The sequence below is a fragment of the Cololabis saira genome, chromosome 6 (genome assembly GCF_033807715.1).
Source record: "Cololabis saira isolate AMF1-May2022 chromosome 6, fColSai1.1, whole genome shotgun sequence".
Lineage (NCBI taxonomy): Eukaryota > Metazoa > Chordata > Actinopteri > Beloniformes > Belonidae > Cololabis > Cololabis saira.
In genome coordinates, this window is record NC_084592.1 from 29,299,070 (window position 1) to 29,311,482 (window position 12,413).

Below are 12,413 nucleotides of genomic sequence, written 5' to 3' on the forward strand. Positions count from 1 at the left end.
TTACGACTTTATTCTCGTAATATTACGACTTTATTCTCATAATATTACGACTTTATTTTATTACGACTTTATTCTCACAACATTACGACTTTATTCTCGTAATTTTACGACTTTATTCTCATTATATTATGACTTTATTCTCGTAATTTCCACATTTTTTTTGTCTTAGTTTGGCCCTAATACTCCGTCGTACAAGGGCACTGCATGTCTTGTGAATTACAAAATGTGAGACCTAAAAAAATTCAAATGAAATGCCACAAAAACATCTTTCTCAAAGACTGTCGAGAATACAAGTGAAGACGCCGCAATGAATCCTAAAAGCGTTTGTAACTGAGAGATGTCACTGGGGGGATGAGTCACCTGTCCCTCCTTAATGGATGCTGAAAAACCTCCCATGACATCTTGACAAGAGTTTGTCAGACATTGTATTGAAGAATAGGTCAAAGAGGGTTGTACAGTGTTGAAAAGTGGTCTCAACAACAATAAAGTGGCAAGATTAGTGTGACTTTAATGACTTAAAAACAGCCAGCTCAGTCTAAATCCGTTCCAGTTTTCTCAGTCCCCAGACATCCTGACAGAGGTCAAGTCCTTTTGTATAGAAGAACAGAAGACATATTGCAGTGTCAAGATGTGCCAAGCTGATATAGACCCATTGATATTGGCCAGAGGCTGGAACAGCTGCCAGAAAGGGCCTCCACTAACTATTGACTGGAGTTGGGTGAATCTTTGCATGTTACCAGTTGCTATTGCAGCCTTTGTCTGTCTTTCAACTCTATCATTCTCATTATCTCTGTTTCATGTGTTGTCTTTCTGAACAAAACTCTAATTATAGTTTTTTTTAATTCATATATACAATGACAAGTATTGTGTGATGGTGTGGTCTTTTCTTGTGTGGACACAGCAGTGAAATAAAGAGGAGTTTAAAAGAGACCTGAGACAAAAGGATCATTCATTTGAGCGAGCACATGGCGAAAACAAGAGTCCATTTCTCTCAGTAACCACATACTAGACACACGCACACTAACTTTCACGGACAAAGACACACACCCAAACACAGATAGGAGATTTAGGGCACTCTAGTGTGCGGCGATCACACGGATGATGAATGAATCCCACACATCCCTGGAAAACAGAGCGCGGCCGCTCCGACCTTGGTTGCAAACACGCTGGGGATGGATGGAGAGGAGCGGTGAGGGATGAGAGAAACGCAGCCCCATATAGCCTACAGACGGCTGTGTGTGGTAACTGACAAAAAAAACAAAACAAAAGATACAGTAAAACCCGTGTAAACCGCACATGGCTCAGCAGCATTACTGAATCAACCCAAGTTTCACTTTGGTTCAGTCTTGAGCTGTTTGCAGTGATTTATTTAAATTCCCTGGTGCGTATTACTAATTTATTTGGCTCGAATGGAAAAGTGTTGCTATGTGCTGTAACATCACTATATTTTATAAGTGAGGATGCACATATCCCAAACGTAAGCTGTCAAACTGACAGAAGCAGTTACTGATTAAATTCACGCTTTCAATTCATAATAAGTCATCTCTTAAAGCTTTAATGGCAGTTAGGATTTCTTTGCTTTAGATTGAATCACAATAGCACAGTGAAGCAATGATAATGAATGAGATAGAAACAAATGCTAAAACACACCTAAAAGAGAAAAGGTAAACTCCAGGTACAACAAGCAATAATGTTATGGCTGATTCTGACTGGCAATTTACTACAAAGTCTGGCCTGGTTTTTCTGGTTTCTCTGTTTAAGAACTATAAGCAACTACACACAAATTAATTTATTCATGAATTCATTTTCTATACCCACCCATACTATTCAAGGTCCTGAGGGGCTGGAGCCCTGACTGTAGTGAGCTGGGATAAGCTCCAGCCAATCCAAGCTCACATACAGTATTTTTTGTTTCAGTTACATTTCATTTACATTATCTCTAAAACTTTTGCAGCTTAAAGGGTCTTCACTCTGTGTCATTGGAAATATACACAAATAAAGTCTTTATCTCGGATCCTGGATGAAGGCAGTTGTTGAAATGCCATCATAAAATGAACTCTAGCAGTTTACAGATACATATTTCAGCATAATATTAATAAAAACAGTCACACATTAAGCAAATTTAGTTGAATTTCTATCATGTGCATTCTTTAATCACAAGCACAAAGCTCACTGCTTAGAGCAGGACACATTTAGCCACAGCTCCCTGCACGCATGCTGTATTCTCTCATCATATGTACGGATGCATATTAGCGTCTTGCACATTACCTCAGGAATATTGAAACCACAGTATTCGAGCCCACGGACTACATTTAATGAAGGAAGTTTTGACCTACGATATTGAGATTTAAGGAAGAAACCCTGCTGTTAGCTGGTTGAAGCCAACTAGGACGTGACGAATATTGCAGTTCATCAACTGACCAATGGGGACTGGTTCCAAAACTGGGTCAATCTCCACTTACTCCCATGTCAAAATGTACAACTTTGCAGGACAAATAAACACATTTACAGCCGGGTTAGAAAAAAAGAAAAAGAAAAAAGAACAGTTTTTGGTCTCTACAGCTCTATAGCTTGATTTTACATTCATGACAAGTGTGAGGAAGGAGCATTTCTTTTGTACCTAGTTAGCTGATTTTTATATGAAGCAGTACATTTCTTTATAAAATGGAGTCTCCACTTTTGATTGACAGTTGGTTTAGCCAATGGCTAGCCATTATCACTTCATCCTAAATCATCAGTCAAGCTTAGCAAAATGAATGCGGCTAAATGAAGCAGTCACTTCTGACTTTGCAACCAAAAATAACATACTCTGCTGCAAATGCCCACCATCATTATTTCACATAAAAAGTCTCCAAATTGCCACATTTCCAAAACTTCACAGTTTAACTTTCCAAGTAGAATTTCTGGAAAGTTTTAAGTAATTTACTGGAAGCTGTCCAACCATTTGCAACCCTAACTCAGGGGTCCAAAAGGCTATAGAGCCATCAATGCAAATTTTCAGTGGAAGTAAGAGAAAGATATTCCTCTTGGCAGGTGTGATAAATCTTACCAAAGGCTATTCTCTTCCAGTAAAAGGACATGTGATCCATGAAAAGTGATACAGGAAGCAATGAACATGAGCCAAAGAGCTGATAATGGCCGAGCATGATGATACAGAATCTATCCCACAGTCACAGTATATTGGCATCAGAGTGCAACCGATGCACGCAGTTTGAACTCTGACTCATCTAAGATGCAATCTCTCAATAGTGTGGGGAGCTCCATTAAAATTGGACCGTGCTGACAATTAAACTATGAAACCCATCAATCAAAATGACATTATCAACGGGCCGCTGCCCCAAGTGGCCGATCTGACAGGCTGAGCTGGGCCAGAGAACAGAAGACAGCCAAATAATCCATAAACATAATGGACATCAATATTGAAAAGATGACAGATGAGACTGTCGACACAGGCCAGGATTCAATTTCTATTCTTTTTTTTTTCTTTTTTTTGCTGCAGGAGACCATATCGCTTTTCACAAAGTCATTCGTCAGCTGTAAGGCCAATGAGGAGATGCCAAGCTCCTCCAACACGTGAGCCGAGGGCGGTTGTTCCAGTGACGCAAATGACAAAATGAATCAGGCATGGTACTATAATGACTGAGATATAAGTAATGATACCATCAAACACTTTGTGGGTGCTGGCAAACAAACACAAAGCATATATTGCGTGTGGTAGCAAAATATAGCAAAGAACCCATCAAGTCACATTTTTCTAGCGTTGGGAATGAGAAGTCAATACCCATTATTCTCACTCCCTTGTCTTTTCAATGACAAGTCAAAAGAACATTTCTAACTGTTGACATCCATTAAATTTACTGGGAGCTGCAATTTGTAAAATTTGATTTTAATTCATTTTAATTAGAAAACAGGCATGACCTATTTACTTCCAGTCAAACTGTTCGGGCAGAATTCCTCATTCTCCAAACCTTTTGAGAAATGAATACAAACTCACACCTCATTCAGAATAGATTGATTGACAGATTGGTTGTTTTTGATCACTGCTTGGCAAAAACAATGCAGAGAAGACTGACCCTGCTGGACCCCAGTGAACGCGTTTCTCTACAGTACACTTTGCTTAGACAGCATCATAACTAAGGTTATGTCCCTCACCAGAGTGGATTTACAATTGCCTGACTGGCAACTTTCTGTGAAGGACTTGATTCACGTGCATGCACATGATCCAGTCATTTGTACGTGAGAGAATTTAATTTATAAAGTGAGAACCCCCTGATGAAGGACAACAATGTTGTTTTATTGACATGTCTGCTGCCAGAAGGACATTTAGCCAGAAACCCCTATTTAATATTTGATGTGGAAAACCAAAATATTTCAGCAAATATCCATGTTTAAACATGTTAGCGGGTGAGATTGAGTTACAGGGGACATTTGGGGAAATTGTTGGGTGGTTGTTTCTGGTTGTCACATAAAAATGTGTAAATATCTGTGTTTTGCTTCAGAGTATGACACTGGGCGTGTACTATGGGGAGAAAATTGTGGCCTGATTTGTGGAGCATTTTGCTATTACTGGTCACTTTCACACTGTTGAACTGCCTTCATGCTATTTTAATGTTTACTTCGAATTTGAGCCAGATGACACCACGCCAATGCTGGTCAATATGCATTAATCTGTGTGTGAAATAATGAGTGGCAGCTGGTAAGATGAGATGCAAGAGGGAGGCAGGCTGCAGCCGGAGCAGATGGGTTTCTTGCTTGCAAACTACAAAGTGATCCGATCACAAGTAGCCAGCTGTAAGTACAGATGTTAAAGCACCCAGGATGCATTTAAGAACGCATTGAGATCTGATCACTTAAACCACCTGGTTTGGATGTGGTCTCGGTCACACGGCCACATTATTTTAGCAGTGCAAATGTAATGCATTCTGTGCCACACTAAAGGCCCCCCCTACAATCCTCAGGAGCTCACCCCCCTGCGTGGTTCATTTCAGTCACCCCATCTCATTCATAGATCTATTTCGGGTGAAAGAGGTATTTGTCTTTCAGATGCCTGGTGATGTCTCTCGCCTGCCAAGTTTGCTGCCTCTCTTAAAATCCCGCCACCTCCCCAGCTTCAGACTGTAGGCTCCTCCAATGGAGGAGGGTTAAGTTAATCGCCCCCAGTTTCTATATATATATGCATAATAAATGGGGATTGATCAGATCCTAACTGAAAAATAAATCAAATGTTTTAACATTAATAGAGAATTTGTAGTCCTCCTTGTGTGAGGTGACTGATGCCACTGATGTCTCGCTCAATAATGAGTGTGCTTTTCAAGTGCAAAACAACAAGTGGGAGCCATAACAACCAACAATAACAAATAACGCCAACCTCGTGTTTTGATTTGCCCACATTAGTTCTTCTTTTTTTCATTTTCAACATATTTCTTTCTGTCTGAAGGCTTTTTCTTTATCCATGTTTCTGTCATTATTGTTGTATATGAACGTTCTGTTGAATAAAGCTGGAAACAAAAATCCACTGGACAGGACTGTTGTTTTTATCTTCCTTTTACTGGCGGCCAGACGTGGTTTGGGATTGCTGTTTCCCACATGTAAAAAGCAAGAACAAATCCAGTCTTGCACATAGGGTGGGGAAGTGACGTGCCACTAAGGATGGATATGGAGAGAGATGTGAACGCAGTAAATAGACCGACTGAGAGCTGATCACTTGTGCTTCAGATGCATGGTAATACCAGGTCAAGACAATGGCTGAAACATTACCATTATATTGTTAACATGGACTGCACCAAGCTATTTTTTTTAAATTCTATATACTGAAAAATTACCTGATCCCAACACTGTTTTTGACAGGAAATGGTCAAACAGGCAAATGAGTAATTCCATGTCCAAGACATACAAAAGACACGGAGTCCAGTGTTCATTCAGGCAGAAATGTACATGCAAATAAAGCCACAGATACATATAATTCACCACTCTGTAGTTACAAGTTATTAAGTCTTCAGACAATGGATCAGAGTTTTGCAATTTAGAGGCACAAAATGTCTGGTAGGACCTCATGGGACCCCAGTCTGCCCTTTTCCTGGCCTGCATTCAGAATCTTTTTCTGCTCTTGGCAAAGGGATGTGATCCACTCAGAATACTGAATAATTTCCATCCATCCCGGGACATTCAACTGCCTTGTCATCTCTGCTTAGGAGCTTGAGCCTGCCAAACAAACCAGGGTGGACATTGTATTCTGCTCCCTGGTTGCACCTGAGGTTGGTGGTGTTTGCAGGACACTGCCAGAAATTCTGTGACACTGTGGGAGCTTTTACAGTCTTTTCTTGCAGTCATCTGCTAGGGCTGCAGAAGCTCTGGGAAGGACAAGAAGATGATATGTATGTGTATGTGTATGTTTATCTATCTATCTATTAGGGCTGTTCGATTAATCGATTTTAAATCGTAATCGCGATTATGTAATTAGAACGATGTTAAAACGTGAAAATCGTAAAATCGATTTTTCACTTTTTTATTTTTTTTTATTTTTATTTTTATTTTTTTTACCTTGTCTGACTGACATTACACACCTCTACCTCCTTCATGGGTTGCATTATTATTTAGCATGCAAAGACCCAGTTTAGTTTAATTAGAAAATGTCTTGTTTTATTTAATTGGAAATATAACTTACTGTATGTTTGCAAGTGCTGATTTGCTGATTTTTTTTTCAGAGATAAAACTTTATATTTTATTATATTTTTTAAAACTTTTTTTCAACTTATTTTACAGAGTTTTGCACTTTATTCATTAATTTTTGGTTTAATAAGAGCAAAGTTTGCACTTAAAGCCCAATGGGGCAAATGTTCAATAAAAAAACAGCATATTTGAAATAATTTCTTTGCCTTTTGTCAATTCACAAAATAATCGTAATCGAAAATCGGATTTTGAGAGAAAAAAATCGAGATTTTATTTTTGGGCAAAATCGAACAGCTCTACTAACTAACTAACTAACTAACTAACTAACTAACTAACTAACTAACTAACTAACTAACTAACTAACTAACTAACTAACTATCTATCTATCTATCAGTGCAGACACAGTGACACAGTGTATATATATATATCCTGTCAAAATAACAACAACAAAGTGCAACCTGTGCAAATAAATAACTAAGTAAGTACTTTTCTATCTCATTGGCAAGGATTTAGGTAACTGTATCACAGAGTCATTGGCAGCAACATATCTGTTATCTACTGCGATCTTTTAAGAAGGGGTTAGCACGGTTATTCCTGCCACTCTCAGTTCATGTTCAAGGTTTAGAACTGGACCATGTTTCAAATATGCAGAAAAGAATGATCTCAGAGGCAAAAATAGTGAAGGAAAGCAAAATACTCTTGGCTGTCTACCTGATAAGTTGACGTCCCTCCTCTAATTCTCTCTCTGTCTAATCACACACTATTTGCATGATAATATATACTTTATATTTGCATATACACTACCGTACCATCATTCGGGAATTGTGCAATGATATGTCCAATAACCTGGAATAAGTTTTCACATCTGCATGCTAATTTATCTATTCAGTGTTTTATGGATTTTGAGCTCAACAGTATATAGAGGTAATATACATAATGTATATAACCTGTGTGTGCTACTTTTATATCATAATAATTCACTGTAATGGCGGCTGTAAACAGGGACATCTAGCTACCTCTGTGATGACTGTGCACACAGACTCATCTGTAGTAAACATAATATTGCGATGGCAGCAGCCGTTTTAAGCATTTTGCATTGAGGCCTCAAACTGACTTTTAAGGCTGCTGACTTTGGTTTTAAAGTTAGTACGATCGCCCGGCCTGCTTCCAGTCCAGATCGGAGCACGCTTATCTACAAACTTTGTGAAAGCATGTTGCTGGAATCAAATTGCAGATTTATTCACAATTTATTTTATTTATTTTTTAATTGCAAAGTGACAAGACAGCAGTTCCAAAACTAGTATTCATCTGTGCTACCCAGGGCAACATTCTGTTGGTATGGGGCCTGTGGACGGTTTTGGAAATGCGCGTCCTTTATCACAGAGAAAATGTTTTTCAGGAGTTTTTTTTATCAAGAAGTTGTAAATTAGGGACCAATTAAGTCATTTCCCCATTTGGACATTTGGAGGGTTGTTTCTGTATTTGATTTGATTTTGATTTGTTTATTTGCACAACATAAAAAAACGGTACAAAAGTTTAAATGAACATAAAAAGCATGAAAATATGTGCAGGTGAGAAAGGAAGCCCTAAATGGGCTTATTCAAAGTTCTCACCAGGAAAAATACATTGTATTGAAATAATAGCAAGAACAAAAAAACAAAAAAAAAAAAAAAAAAAAAAAAAAAAAGATGGATATAAACAGACAATTTTCAGATTTCTGTATCAGAAGTTGACATGAGTTTCTAGATTTTAGAAACTAGTCTTTGAGAGTTAATGCTCGTGATTTCTTTGATTAATTTAGGAGGGTGCAGTGTGTTACTAGATGCACTCATATTCGATCTAATTGCAAGTTTAAACTGCTGTAATGAACACACTGTTACTTCCCAATTCGTAATCTCTGGAATTATGCATTGAATGATTTAAACTGATTACTGAGACATAAAATGATGCAAGTGGATGATCCCTTTGTGTTGCCAAGACGAGAGATGGATGCGATTCTTACGCAACTGAAGATTGGGACGGCGTCAGATTGGGGTGCATGTACTTTAGATGACGTTACAGGATTTTGTGACTTTAGCCAAAACTCAAGACAAACATGAACTGACATCAAACAAATTATAGTTCGCATAAGGATTTCAGAAAACTTGCCAACTTTTGTGGAAATAAGGTTTTAAAATTGTAACTGGAAACGGTGGGTAATCCATAAACAGTACCTCCACTGAGGTCAGAGCCTCCCTGAATGGATTAAAAAGAGGAATTATGGCTCGAAACATCATCCTTTTCTGCTTTGACAGGATTAGACCTTGAATTCTTCTCTCGGCCGACAGCTCAGTGACTGGCACCTACAGCATCAGCAGTCCACCAGCGCTGAAGAAAAGATTCACCGGATTGCTCAAAAAAAGTGCAGACCACATATTCTCATGTCTTTGTGACTTCCTGTCAGCTGTGTGTAGTTTTTGTAGAGACTGACAGTTCTTTAAATAAAAAAAATATCCATCACTCTACATAATATTTATTTGCCCACATATGAAAAATAATAATGTAATGAAGGGTCAGAAGTTTTTGATCACCGGCAACCACGTGTCTACACACACACACACACACACACACACACACACACACACACACACACACACACACACACACACACACACACACACACACACACACACACACACACACACACACACACACACACACACACACACACACACACACACACACACACGCGCACACAAAATAAAGCCCTAATCCTGATAAAATTATTTGTATTTTTTCCACAATAGACGTACACCAAAGGGCAGCTTGAGGTGAGTTTAAATATAAGCCCATGGAGTCACCATGTGAGTCACCTTTATAACATTATCTGTCCATTTCTGACCTTGCTTTCATAAGACTAATACTGGGACTGTTTTTTGTTTTGTTTTGTTTTTACATATATCCTTAATTACTCATGAATCTTCCCAAGAAAAACATGTAATTATGCATGCAGTTACAGTTGGGTTTTGGAGCAGCTCAGTATTTTCACACAAAAAAAAACATTTCACAGTTCAGTGCTTCAGCAGCAGGAGCAGTGTGTGGAATCAGCTTTTTTGCTTTTCCCCGTCCCCTCTTCATATTTCCAGTGGTTTACATGGATCTTTTGTACCGCCAAACTTCCTTTATTGTTGTCCAGGACAAGATTCTCCTTTTAATCCAGAAATACACACGACACACTGAAAGAAAGTTACCTGGCGGGACTTGAAATGACAAATAGGAGGAAGCATCCAGCCTTCCTTTTTACTTTTTGTACACAAGATATTTTTACAAGCTTTTTTATGGTTGTTTGTAAAAAGACTGTATTTTTGCTGTTAATGTTGAAGGAAATCAAGAGATATTCTAGTTTATACACCTTTATACTTTAACCTGGATTTTACTGATGTACCATGTTCAATCACAGCTTTGGCCCACCACAATCACTGCCTGTTAAGCCAGAAAATTTCTAATCAGCATCCCTACATCATTTAAGAATGTGTTTCTGCTTAATTCCAGGTCCATTCAATTTCACATAAAGGTGGCAGCTACCACAGCCAAGATATAATACCTACGATCTCTTTTATATTTGATCACCGTTTCTTTCTCTGCCTCGTTCCTCCATTACTTCATTATTGGTCCCCATACATACATCACACGAGGTTTTTGAATTTCCTAGCCATATCTCACATCAGCATACTCATTGGAAATTCAATTAATTTCCCTCTCAGCACACACGGGCAGCTAGGCTTCTCTAACCTTATCATATTTACTCTCCAAGCCCAACGTGGAGAATGCAGGAATGAGCTCTCAGTGGGTAACAAATACCCTCTCCTTTTCTGTCCCTATCTGTTTTCTATTCACTGTAGTGGAAAATTGTGATACACTCTTGTTTATAAAGTGGTCCTTCTTCCAAAAAGATTTCACCTCATGTGGGTTGTGTATGCCACTACAAGCCCACGTGGACTTGCTCTGTGGTGTGGGGATGTAAAAACCAAAAATTGTATGAGTAAAAATGGTTACAAAAACACCCACTAAGTTTTTTTATTTCTTTTAGTTTTCTGGCTAATTAATTTTTGCAGTTCACATTGGGAATTATTTGACGCCACAGATTCTAATAATAACGACAACAATGCTCCCACGGATCTCCCATGCGTCGTACCACATTCCCACCAACCAAAAGCAGGTGGGTAAATGCTTCCCCAGTGTGTGCTTTTACATAGCATCACTGTAGTGTGATCAACAGCACGGGAGTGGTGTGTTGCTACATTCAGCTGATGATTTCCAGGACAAAAGCTCTTCAAAACACACCTCAATGAACACAAAACTGTCTTAAGCACCTTCATTGGCTCATATTATTGTATTTTTGAAGTTAATTATGTTGACACATGTTGTACCACTTCCAGCAACATGGAGGCCGACAAATATAGAGCCCTACAGAATCAATCCATCCATCCATCCATCCATTAGGAATGGGCGATATTTTACCGTTCACGATAAACCGTCAAAAAAATTCCCAACGGTAAGAATTTGTCATCTCGCGGTAAAAACGATAAATTCCCGTTGATGACGTTTTTTTCTGCGTTAAATCCACGCACAACGTACGTGAAGGAAGGAAGGAAGGAAATAAGGAAGGAAGAAAATAAGGAAGGGAGGATGGGAGAAAATAAGGAAGGAAGGAAGATGGAGGAAGGACGGAAGGAAGGAAGGAAGGAAGATGGAGGAAGGAAGGAAGGAAGGAAGATGGAGGAAGGAAGGAAGGAAGGAAGGAAGGAAGATGGAGGAAGGACGGAAGGAAGGAAGATGGAGGAAGGACGGAAGGAAGGAAGAAGGGAAGGAAGATGGAGGAAGGAAGGAAGGAAGATGGAGGAAGGAAGGAAGGAAGGAAGATGGAGGAAGGACGGAAGGAAGGAAGGAAGGAAGGAAGGAAGGAAGGAAGGAAGGAAGGAAGGAAGGAAGGAAGGAAGGAAGGAAGGAAGGAAGGAAGGAAGGGAGAAAATAAGGAAGCGAGGAAGGAAGAAGGATAAATTCCCGTTGATGACATTTTTGTGTAACAAACATGGCGGATCTGAGAGCAAGATAGATTTATAGTTAAAAAGATGGAGTTGAATTGGTATTTTTTTTATCGTCATTTTTATCGTCATGGGGATAAATGCCAGAAATGATCGTGATAAATTTTTTAGTCCATACCGCCCATCCCTACCATCCATCCATCCATCCATCCATCCATCCATCCATCCATCCATCCATCCATCCATCCATCCAGTATACCTACTTCATCCTAAGTGAGACTGATTATAAACAAATTGTTTTTATTTTCTCACAATTTCAAAACTTCTGGATAAACTTGTGATCTCAAGAACACAGCTGAACGGACAGGACTTGGAACACTGGGATTCAATATGCAAGACAGATTGGTCCCTTGGAAATGTTCCTGGAAATAGGAAACATCCAGTTAGATTGGGCAGTTATTTGCATACTGCTTAAGGGGTGATACATTTTGGTAAAATCTGCATCACTAGTGGTTTAGTACGTGGTTTCAAAAATGACCAACGAATGAACAGCAGCGAGACAAACCGCTAGGCTAGCTCTCCTCCAAATGTGCTTCATGGAACCAGTTTAGCACACAATCTAAGATGTTAAATGCCAAATAAAATATACCATTTCATTAAATTACAGTAACTGTTTTACTGGGGAGTTTGTAAATATATTCCTTCAATATTAAGTGAAAA

The 12,413-nt window shown here is 38.9% G+C and overlaps 1 protein-coding gene across 2 annotated transcripts in view; it reads right to left on the minus strand.

Moving 5' to 3' along the window:
* tmeff2a (transmembrane protein with EGF-like and two follistatin-like domains 2a) overlaps nucleotides 1-12,413 on the minus strand; it is a 199,467-nt gene that overhangs the window by 48,406 nt on the left and 138,648 nt on the right. The window lies entirely within an intron of this gene.